Here is an 8,392-nt window from a genome sequence, read left to right on the forward strand (position 1 = left end):
ACATGAGAACAGGTAAAGGTGTAAAAGTCACAAACCGGTGTATAATTAAGTATACATGACTAAGGCCTAGATTTGGAGTTCGGCGGTAGCCGTCAAAACCAGCGTTAGAGGCTCCTAACGCTGGTTTTGGCCGCCCGCTGGTATTTGGAGTCAGTGATTAAAGGGTCTAACGCTCACTTTTCAGCCGCGACTTTTCCATACCGCAGATCCCCCTACGCCATTTGCGTAGCCTATATTTTCAATGGGATCTTTCTAACGCCGGTATTTAGAGTCGTTTCTGAAGTGAGCGTTAGAGCTCTAACGACAAAATTCCAGCCGCCTGAAAAAAGCAGGAGTTAAGAGCTTTCTGGCTAACGCCGGTTTATAAAGCTCTTAACTACTGTACCCTAAAGTACACTAACACCCATAAACTACCTATGTACCCCTAAACCGAGGTCCCCCCACACCGCCGCCACTCGATTAAAATTTTTAACCTCTAATCTGCCGACCGCCACCTACGTTATACTTATGTACCCCTAATCTGCTGCCCCTAACCCCGCCGACCCCTGTATTATATTTATTCACCCCTAACCTGCCCCCCACAACGTCGCCGCCAGCTACTTACAATAATTAACCCCTAATCTTCCGACCGCAAATCGCCGCCACCTACGTTATCCCTATGTACCCCTAATCTGCTGCCCCTAACATCGCCGACCCCTATATTATATTTATTAACCCCTAATCTGCCCCCCTCAACGTCGCCGACACCTGCCTACACTTATTAACCCCTAATCTGCCGAGCGGACCTGAGCGCTACTATAATAAAGATATTAACCCCTAACCCGCCTCACTAACCCTATCATAAATAGTATTAACCCCTAATCTGCCCTCCCTAACATCGCCGACACCTAACTTCAATTATTAACCCCTAAACTTCCGATCGGAGCTCACCGCTATTCTAATAAATGGATTAACCCCTAAAGCTAAGTCTAACCCTAACACTAACACCCCCCTAAGTTAAATATAATTTAAATCTAACGAAATAAATTAACTCTTATTAAATAAATTATTCCTATTTAAAGCTAAATACTTACCTGTAAAATAAACCCTAATATAGCTACAATATAAATTATAATTATATTATAGCTATTTTAGGATTAATATTTATTTTACAGGTAACTTTGTATTTATTTTAACCAGGTACAATAGCTATTAAATAGTTAAGAACTATTTAATAGTTACCTAGTTAAAATAATAACAAATTTACCTGTAAAATAAATCCTAACCTAAGTTATAATTAAACCTAACACTACCCTATCAATAAAATAATTAAATAAACTACCTACAATTACCTACAATTAACCTAACACTACACTATCAATAAATTAATTAAACACAATTGCTACAAATAAATACAATTAAATAAACTAGCTAAAGTACAAAAAATAAAAAAAGAACTAAGTTACAGAAAATAAAAAAATATTTACAAACATAATAAAAATATTACAACAATTTTAAACTAATTACACCTACTCTAAGACCCCTAATAAAATAACAAAGCCCCCCAAAATAAAAAATTCCCTACCCTATTCTAAATTAAAAAAGTTACAAGCTCTTTTACCTTACCAGCCCTGAACAGGGCCCTTTGCGGGGCATGCCCCAAGAATTTCAGCTCTTTTGCCTGTAAAAAAAAACATACAATACCCCCCCCCCCCAACATTACAACCCACCACCCACATACCCCTAATCTAACCCAAACCCCCCTTAAATAAACCTAACACTAAGCCCCTGAAGATCTTCCTACCTTGTCTTCACCATCCAGGTATCACCGATCCGTCCTGGCTCCAAGATCTTCATCCAACCCAAGCGGGGGTTGGCGATCCATAATCCGGTGCTCCAAAGTCTTCCTCCTATCCGGCAAGAAGAGGACATCCGGACCGGCAAACATCTTCTCCAAGCGGCATCTTCGATCTTCTTCCATCCGGTGCGGAGCGGGTCCATTTTGAAGCAGGCGACGCGGATCCATCCTCTTCTTCCGATGTCTCCCGACTAATGACGGTTCCTTTAAGGGACGTCATCCAAGATGGCGTCCCTCGAATTCCGATTGGCTGATAGGATTCTATCAGCCAATCGGAATTAAGGTAGGAATTTTCTGATTGGCTGATGTAATCAGCCAATCAGAATCAAGTTCAATCCGATTGGCTGATCCAATCAGCCAATCAGATTGAGCTCGCATTCTATTGGCTGTTCCGATCAGCCAATAGAATGCGAGCTCAATCTGATTGGCTGATGGGATCGGCCAATCGGATTGAACTTGATTCTGATTGGCTGATTCCATCAGCCAATCAGAAAATTCCTACCTTAATTAGGATTCTATCAGCCAATCGGAATTCGAGGGACGCCATCTTGGATGACGTCCCTTAAAGGAACCGTCATTAGTCGGGAGACATCGGAAGAAGAGGATGGATCCGCGTCGCCTGCTTCAAGATGGACCGGCTCCGCACCGGATGGAAGAAGATCGAAGATGCCGCTTGGAGAAGATGTTTGCCGGTCCGGATGTCCTCTTCTTGCCGGATAGGAGGAAGACTTTGGAGCACCGGATTATGGATCGCCAACCCCCGCTTGGGTTGGATGAAGATCTTGGAGCCAGGACGGATCGGTGATACCTGGATGGTGAAGACAAGGTAGGAAGATCTTCAGGGGCTTAGTGTTAGGTTTATTTAAGGGGGGTTTGGGTTAGATTAGGGGTATGTGGGTGGTGGGTTGTAATGTTGGGGGGGGGTATTGTATGTTTTTTTTTACAGGCAAAAGAGCTGAAATTCTTGGGGCATGCCCCTCAAAGGGCCCTGTTCAGGGCTGGTAAGGTAAAAGAGCTTGTAACTTTTTTAATTTAGAATAGGGTAGGGAATTTTTTATTTTGGGGGGCTTTGTTATTTTATTAGGGGGCTTAGAGTAGGTGTAATTAGTTTAAAATTGTTGTAATATTTTTATTATGTTTGTAAATATTTTTTTATTTTCTGTAACTTAGTTCTTTTTTTATTTTTTGTACTTTAGCTAGTTTATTTAATTGTATTTATTTGTAGCAATTGTGTTTAATTAATTTATTGATAGTGTAGTGTTAGGTTAATTGTAGGTAATTGTAGGTAGTTTATTTAATTATTTTATTGATAGGGTAGTGTTAGGTTTAATTATAACTTAGGTTAGGATTTATTTTACAGGTAAATTTGTTATTATTTTAACTAGGTAACTATTAAATAGTTCTTAACTATTTAATAGCTATTGTACCTGGTTAAAATAAATACAAAGTTGCCTGTAAAATAAATATTAATCCTAAAATAGCTATAATATAATTATAATTTATATTGTAGCTATATTAGGATTTATTTTACAGGTAAGTATTTAGCTTTAAATAGGAATAAGTTATTTAATAAGAGTTAATTTATTTCGTTAGATAAAAATTATATTTAACTTAGGGGGGTGTTAGTGTTAGGGTTAGACTTAGCTTTAGGGGTTAATCCATTTATTAGAATAGCGGTGAGCTCCGATCGGAAGTTTAGGGGTTAATAATTGAAGGTAGGTGTCGGCGATGTTAGGGAGGGCAGATTAGGGGTTAATACTATTTATGATCGGGTTAGTGAGGCGGATTAGGGGTTAATAACTTTATTATAGTAGCACTCAGGTCCGCTCGGCAGATTAGGGGTTAATAAGTGTAGGTAGGTGTCGGCGACGTTGTGGGGGGCAGATTAGGGGTTAATAAATATAATATAGGGGGCGGCGGTGTTAGGGGTAGCAGATTAGGGGTACATAGGGATAACGTAGGTGGCGGCGTTTTACGGAGCGGCAGATTAGGGGTTAATAATAATATGCAGGGGTCAGCGATAGCGGGGGCGGCAGATTAGGGGTTAATAAGTGTAAGGGTAGGGGTGTTTAGACTCGGGGTACATGTTAGAGTGTTAGGTGCAGACGTAGGAAGTGTTCCCCCATAGGAAACAATGGGGCTGCGTTAGGAGCTGAACGCTGCTTTTTTGCAGGTGTTAGGTTTTTTTTCAGCTCAAACAGTCCCATTGTTTCCTATGGGAGAATCGTGCACGAGCACGTTTTTGAGGCCGGCCACGTCCGTAAGCAACTCTGGTATCGAGAGTTGCATTTGCGGTAAAAATGCTCTACGCTCCTTTTTTGGAGCCTAACGCAGCATTTGTTTTAACTCTCGATACCAGAGTTAAATTTATGGTGCGGCCAGAAAAAAGCCCGCGGAGCGTTAACAGCCCTTTTACCGCCGAACTCCAAATCTAGGCCTAAGGCAGGCCTGAAATGTATGTTTTTGCTCTTTGGACTCCATGTGAAACAATAAAGGTATTTGCTTTTACTTTGGAGGCTGGAATACATTTGTTAATGGGTCCCACAATTACTAGCAGACATTGCATTAAATAATCTAATTTCAGGCTATCTGATTAACTTGGCTAAATCAGAACTAATGTGGTTGGTGAAACGGTCACAAGAGCATATAAGTCATCCATTTAGAGTAAATACTCAAATTAACTACCTGGGTATTATTAAGTAAGAACCCACAAGAACGGTATGAGCGCAATTTCCCTAGAATCTTTGCGGACTGTAAGAGTAAACTAGAGATGTGGCTGAATTTACCAATTTTCCTCATGGCTTGCGTAATGCTAGTTAAAAGTATTTTATTCCCCAAACTTTTATATCTTTTACAAAATTTACCTTTATTTTTCCATAAAACTGATGTAAGCTTATTCAATCAAATGTGTACAAAATGTATTTGGAAAGGAAAGAAACCATGAATAGCATTAAAAAGACTGATGTACTCTAAATGGGATGTGGGCCTGGCATTTCCCAACATTAGACAATATAATTTAGTCATGTTGCTCAAAGTTGCGGTTGATTGGATAATGGAGAGGGAGTATTTCTCTTGTCTACAATGGGAATCTAATTTGATAGCGCCATTTAAGCTGAAAGCTATTATTCATTGTCCTGTGAGGAACTTACCTTCTATTGTGAACAATTTGATAACTTTCCAAAATGTAATATTAGCATGGCACAAATATTGTGCAGAGATGAAAATAAGTCCGTTTCTATCTGAATTTCTTTCAATTAGAGGTAGTCAGGAATTTATACCTGGGCTTTTGACTAGTTTATATGAAGAATGGGAGAGGAAGGGTCTAGTGTACATGGCACAATTTATAACCCCAGAGTTAACTATAGAATCATTTGAGAATATGCGTCTGAAATTTGTACCCAAAAATCCTCACTAAGCATCACATTCATTCTTTTTTTTGTTTTCCTTTTTTTGTTTGTTCTGTTACACACGCAGATTGCTAATTTGTTCAAATTGGTGTATCATTATAATATCCAGTAATTCTTCACCTCACTAGATGGAAAAATTCGTCAGTAATATTAAAGGATTACTTTGTTATTTTTAAGCCAAACAACTAACATATTAAAGTTAATAAACATTAATTAAAACCTACTGACCTATATTTTCTCCAAAACGAAGTTTCATAACGTTATAAAAGTTATATCTTTTATTCGCCGATGATGTCACGTTATCCTGCCCACTATTTTTGGCACTATGTGTTCAAAATACTTAAACCAATGAAATTGTGTTTATTTGCATCTCATTATCTACCTATACGTTCCCAATACGTATGCGTTTAAATGTGGCTTGCATGCGCAATATGACCTGTTGAAGACGAAGTTGCACAAACTTTTTAAAGCGCCATTTTGAAACCTAGGTATTGTAAACGGATTGGTACAGAGCAAAGGATACCCACGGAGTGGGTTTGGGAAACAAATTTGCAGACAAGATTTCTGATATACAGTAGAGAGATGTTAATGAAATGCTATTGATAAAAAGTGTATTTGGGGTAGTTTGTTAGTAACAGACATAGAAAATATTTACACAGTGTCCCTTTAAGAGTAGATCACCAGCTATGCTAGCAAAAAAGGATAAAAAAACAAAAGTGGGCCTAGATATGTGCTTAGATAGCACCTCAGAAACACAACCTACTTCTATACAAAATCTAGAAACACAATTTACAATCAGTTAGCTTTGTTATTGTTACCACCGTTTGACTCAGTTGGAAAGCAAATAGATCTCACCACTGAATTTAAAAAGTTCTCTAGTAGAATAGCAGAGGTAGAATCTAGAGTTTCAGAATTAGAAGATCAGTGTATATCATATAAATCTACTTCTAAAGCCCAAGAGGATAAGATAAAAACACTACAATCTAAAATAGAAGACTTCGAAGACAAATTCCGTCGAAATAATCTTAGGATAGTGGGCCTCCCCGAGAATAATGAATATGCAGATCTTTTAAAGTTTGCTTCAGAAAAATTACCACAGATGCTGGGCTTACAATTTTCATGTGTAGTGGAGAGAGCCCAAAGAATAGGCAACGCTGAGTTTTTTTTCTGACGGAAACAATATACCACGTATAGTTCTGGTAAGATATTTAAATTTCCAAGATAAAGTAACTATCTTGAGACAGTATAGGAAAGTAACCACATTAATGGCGGGCTCCAACCTAATTTATTTCAAGATTTTTCTGCTAAGCGGAGGGAGATGGCGCCTTTTTGCACCGCCATCATTAAAGCGGGGTTCAAGGCAGGCATAAGATACCCTGCCCAAATTACGGTACACAGTAATAAAGGGACTACAGTCCTAAAAACCAGTAACAATGCTAAAACCTTTCTGGTAAATAATATCAGCATATTAAGATTAAAAAAAAAATGGTATAGTAGTAGGGTGCTTAAATAAGAAAAGATGTGGTTGCCAATGTATTTTTGTCTGAGTGTTTTCCTTGCTTTTAACAAGGATGTCTTTTTATTTAATGATGTTTTATTAGTGCATATAATCATAAAAGTACACTGCTGTGTGAATTTTTTTTTTTTCTTTCCCCCTCTCCCTTCTCTCCACCTCTTTTTTTCTTTTTATGCGAGTAGGATATTAAGAGTTTTTGAAAATTATGTTTTTTTATGTAATAGTATGTTGGTCTCTAGTGGTAAATCCATATTATTACATTATAATTCTTATCACTTAATCTAGTCTCATGGAATGTGGGGGGGATAACCTCGCTGATGAAGTGAAATAATATTTTCAGATTACTAAAGAAAAAGAATCCTGATGTGGTCTTTTTGCAGGAATTACACCTAAAGGATTCTGAAATACCCAAATTAAAAACAAATTGGCTTATAGAGGTTATAGCTAACCCTTCCAGGAAGCGTAAATGTGGAGTTGTGATTCTTTTTATTAAACAAGTTGAATTCACTATTATGAAACAAGAACTAAACCCATTCAGTAGATATATAATTATACAAATAGAAATTAATAAAATGGTCTGGACTCTCTGTAATGTGTATGGGCCAAACACCTTTGATGCAGAGTTCTGGAATAGGTTAAAAAAAGAAATTAGCCAATTATCCAGGACAAAACTTGACCCTTTACCCTGAGATTGATTGTTTTTGCATTAAATGAACATCTTATTATCTTAGGCCTAGATTTGGAGTTTTGTCGGTAACGACCCGAAAAACTAACGCCGGCTTTTTTCTGGCCGCACCATAAAAATAACTCTGGTATCGAGAGTCCACATAAAGGCTGCGTTAGGCTCCAAAAAAGGAGCGTAGAGCATTTTTAACGCAGCTTCAACTCTCGATACTAGAGTTGCTTACGGACGCGGCCAGCCTCAAAAACGTGCTCGTGCACGATTCCCCCATAGGAAACAATGGGGCTGTTTGAGCTGAAAAAAACCAAACACCTGCAAAAAAGCCGCGTTAAGCTCCTAACGCAGCCCCATTGTTTGCTATGCGGTAACTCTTCCTACGTCTGCACTTAACACTCTAACATGTACCCCGAGTCTAAACACCCCTAACCTTACACTTAATAACCCCTAATCTGCCGCTATCGCTGACCCCTGCATATTATTATTAACCCCTAATCTGCCGCTCCGTAAACCGCCGCTACTTACATTATCCCTATGTACCCCTAATCTGCTGCCCCTAACACCGCCGACCCCTATATTTATTAACCCCTAATCTGCCCCCCACAACGTCGCCTCCACTTATTAACCCCTAATCTGCCGACCGGACCTGAGCGCTACTATAATAAAGTTATTAACCCCTAATCCGCCTCACTAACCCTATCATAAATAGTATTAACCCCTAATCTGCCCTCCCTAACATCGCCGACACCTAACTTCAATTATTAACCCCTAATCTGCCGACCGAATCTCGCCGCTATTCTAATAAATGTATTAACCCCTAAAGCTAAGTCTAACCCTAATACTAACACCCCCCCTAAGTTAAATATAATTTAAATCTAACGAAATTAATTAACTCTTATTAAATAAATTATTCCAATTTAAAGCTAAATACTTACCTGTAAAATAAATCCTAA

This window comes from Bombina bombina, chromosome 6 (genome assembly GCF_027579735.1).
Source record: "Bombina bombina isolate aBomBom1 chromosome 6, aBomBom1.pri, whole genome shotgun sequence".
Taxonomy (NCBI): domain Eukaryota; kingdom Metazoa; phylum Chordata; class Amphibia; order Anura; family Bombinatoridae; genus Bombina; species Bombina bombina.